Source organism: Cricetulus griseus, unplaced genomic scaffold, assembly GCF_003668045.3.
Source record: "Cricetulus griseus strain 17A/GY unplaced genomic scaffold, alternate assembly CriGri-PICRH-1.0 unplaced_scaffold_177, whole genome shotgun sequence".
NCBI lineage: Eukaryota > Metazoa > Chordata > Mammalia > Rodentia > Cricetidae > Cricetulus > Cricetulus griseus.
This window is the reverse complement of record NW_023276894.1, coordinates 8,331-12,147: the sequence shown is the minus strand read 5'-3', so window position 1 is coordinate 12,147 and position 3,817 is coordinate 8,331.

The window sequence follows — 3,817 nt, the reverse complement described above, 5'->3', positions numbered from 1 at the left end:
AGTGAACTGTTCCAATGTTTTTAGTTTGGTGGCGGGTAAATATTTTTTTCAGAATGTGCATCTCTCTGGACTATGTCAGCCTGTGATACTCAAACTATGGGGTACTTTGTGTTCTGGAATAAAGTGCCGCCAGGTTTTGAGCACTACTGGTTCATAAAAGTGCGGTTTCCCCAGTTCTTAGTGACTCATCCAGATTCCGAATAGTGTGGGGCACTCTTTGGACTTGGGCTACAATGGGTCCTTTGGTAGCGTGTGTCTGGGTTAACTGTGGTGTCCTGGGACCTGGGACTCCTCGGGCATGGAAGGGAGAATGTTGAGCGGGGAGGAAGGTTTTGTACATCACTTGCACAGTAGCCAGGGACTGAAGCCGTATTAGAAAGGACAGTGGGGGGGTGTCGAGGTTCCCCCAGGCTTGAGGGGACAACCCAAAAAGCTGTCATCAATGTGGTTGCCCTCTCAGAGTCAGAACTGGAAAGTGCTTCCACTTTGTTCCTCCCTGTGTGATTCAAGCATCCCTGTTGAGCCCATTGGAAACTCTCATGCACAGGCGCTGAGCTCAGGCTTGGGAGTGTGAGAAGTGCTGCACTCTGCTAAAATTGCTGGGTAAGTTAGGTATGATGGGAACATTGTTCTTGTATGTTCCGTGGACCTAAAACGGAGCCCAGTAGTGGTGAGACCTAAGCTACAACGGCTACATTTTGAAAGCGGATTTTTCTCTGGGAGCTTTTGAGACATTTTCAGTAGGTTCAAGTTTCACCTTGGTTGTAAGAACTGCAGTTTAGGGCACATGTCTCAGGGTTTTTTGGGGGGTGGGGTTTGAGACAGGGCTTCTCTCTTGACTTTTGAGGCTTTCTTGGAACTAGCTCTCCTGAACAACGCTGGTCTCGAACTCACAGAGATCTGCCTGCCTCTGTCTCCAGAGTGCTGGGATTAAAGGCAGAGGGAAACAAATCAAGGCCCTAACAGGAACTCAGAAATTCCTTGAGCTATGTTGCAAACCACCTTTGACATTGTTTTTTGAACTCCTTGAACTATGTTGCAAACCACCTTTGACATTGTTTTTGAACACTCTCTGTGTGACCAAAACACCTCAGTGTTTTTTTGTTTTGTTTTTTTCCAGGCAGGGTCCATCTCATTTGGAGTCAGATCCACAGGCTTCTGCCTCACAAGTGCTAGGATTAAAGGCTTGCGACACCATTGTGCACTCTATGAGGCCCTTTTTGAGATAGGCTGTTGATGCTGGAATTCCTGCCTACCAGAAGCACAGATCTTGTTTCTTCTAGGATTAGGGCATATGCCACTTCCAAGTGGTTTTCTGAATTTTTGTGTATGTGTGTGTGTGTCGGGGGGGAACAGGTGGCAGAACCTAGTAAATTGTCCAGGTTGTCCTGACTGCCTCTTGGGTGCTAACTGTAACAGCCACAACACTGCGCACATTTTACCTTTGTGCATGCTCACCATTTGGCCTGTGCTTAATTCCCTGTATCAGGTCACTGCAACCATGCTGGTTCCTGTGATGTAGGTGTCGACTTCATGCTTGGTGGCAGGCTCCTTAACATGTTTCTGCCATTTACCATTAGTGAGCATACTGTAGCCTGGAGCTTGCATGAATAAGCTCTGTCTGCTCTTGAATGACCTGCCTTTGGTTCATAAAGGCACAAGCCATCATGCACAGCAGAGGTAAACATTTGTTCAGCCCAGATATTAACCATCGGTATGCAATCTATATATCTCCTTAGGAGATAATATGGTCCTGTGTTTCATGCATGCTAGCTAGGCAGCCAGTCTTCCAGCTGGTCTACATGTCCTGCCCTCTCATCGTGTTGGAGCCTCAACTGTGTGGATAGGAGAAACAAACATTCCTGGAACTTTCTAGGTATACTGCCTCTGGAAACTTGGTTTACATCTCCAGCCAAGTTAGTATATTTTGTGCTTCTGGTTTTTTTCTAGTGTACAGTTTCCCAGTGTGATTACAATGTTGAGTTGTGAAGTAGGAAAACAAACAACTTTTTTTTTGGTTTTTCTAGACAGTGTTTCTCTGTGGCTTTGGAGGCTGTCCTGGAACTAGCTCTTGTAGACCAGATTGGTCTCTAACTCACAGACATCTGCCTGCCTCTGCCTCCAGAGTGCTGGTATTATAGGCTTGTGCCACCAACCCCAGCTAAACAGACAAATTTCTAAGGAATTGGCTGGTCAGGGAAATATTGCCCCCTCTTCTTATATCTGCAAGGATTCTTGTTTACTGCTTGAATTGCTTCTGGAAAATGTGCAAATACTTGTGGGTCTAGAGAAGCCGAGGCAAGCAGAACTAAGAGGGGGAGGACAGCCTCGTCTACAGAAACACCTTGTCTCTAACATAATATACCCAACTCCTCCAAGTAAGTATCCTCTGCCCTTATTTTAATATGCAGTTTCACACATTCGACAGTAGATGGGAGTCTTGTCACAGTGACTGACTGAAATGTGCAGTACTCAGATTTTTGTGGGGTTCCAGGGCAGCTTTGACTGTTACACAGAGAAAAGCAACAGTCACACACAAAGTAATGTCTCTCAAGTCCTGGATCACAGCTGTCCGAGGGAATAAAAGTCCTGGTGGCCTCCATTCTGATGCTGCTTTCCTGCTCATCACCCAATATCCAAGTACGTTTTTGTGAGTCAAAGCGCTGCCAGCCTCCTCTGGGTCATTTTGTTCAGGTCCATTCCAAACAGCCTGTGGACAAACATAGAACTAGCACTATGGTGACTACAAAGACAGCATCATGGTACCCTGTCTTTTAGCCTGTCTTCCTTCCCTTCCTTCCCTCCCTCCCTCCTTCCTTCCTTTCTTCCTTCCTTCATTTCCTTCTTCCTTCCTTTCTTTGTCAAGATTTATTTATTACTCATACAGTGTTCTACCTGCAGGAAGAGGACACCAAATTGAATTGTAGATGGCTGTGAACTACCATGTGGTTGCTGGAAATTGAACTCAGGATGCCTCGAAGAGCAGTCATTGCTCTTAACCTCTGAGCCATGTCTCCGGCCACACAGCCTGTTTTTCAAATATTGTTTTCATTAGTTTTGTATGTAGTACTTCCTGCTCTTGTACAGGGCCAGAGTTAAGTTCCACATCCCATTTTTAACTCAGGTCTAAGGGATTAGCTGAATTAGCCAATATCAGCTGAATGAATGTGGATACATACATACATACGTACACACACACACACACACACACACACACACACACACACACACACACTTAACCATTAATATTTCTTTTGTTTGTTTGTTTGGATTTTTTCCAGAAGGGTTTGTCTGTGTAACCTTGGCTGTCCTGGAACTCAATCTGTCGACCAGGCTTGCATTGAACTCGCAGACATCTGTCTGCCTCTGCCTCACAAGTGCTGGGATTACAGGATTGCACACCAATGCCCAGTCTGCTGCCAGTGGTCTTAACTACTGAGCCTACATTCTAACCACAACAATACAAATCTGAAGGGCAAGGGCAATGGAGATAACCAAGGAGAAAGGCTTTTTCTGCCATGTTTGGTACCAGGAGACCAGTGATCTCAAGATGGCCTCAGACTTGTAGTAGTACTGTCTGTCAGAGCTCTGACATGGCTCTGCTTCTTCTTGACCCAAGGTCAGAGAGTTCAAAACTGTCCTTAGTCTTCCAAGGTTAAAGTCATAGGGACTGAGGCATGGCTACTTTAGGATGTTTGATCTTAGTCTTGAATGTCTTACCTAAATAAGTACAGACTTGGTCTGAGGTGTGGTTACTCTTGACCCTCAAGGGCCGTAAGGAGAAGTTGAGTCTCAAGTATGGTTATCAAATGTTTTG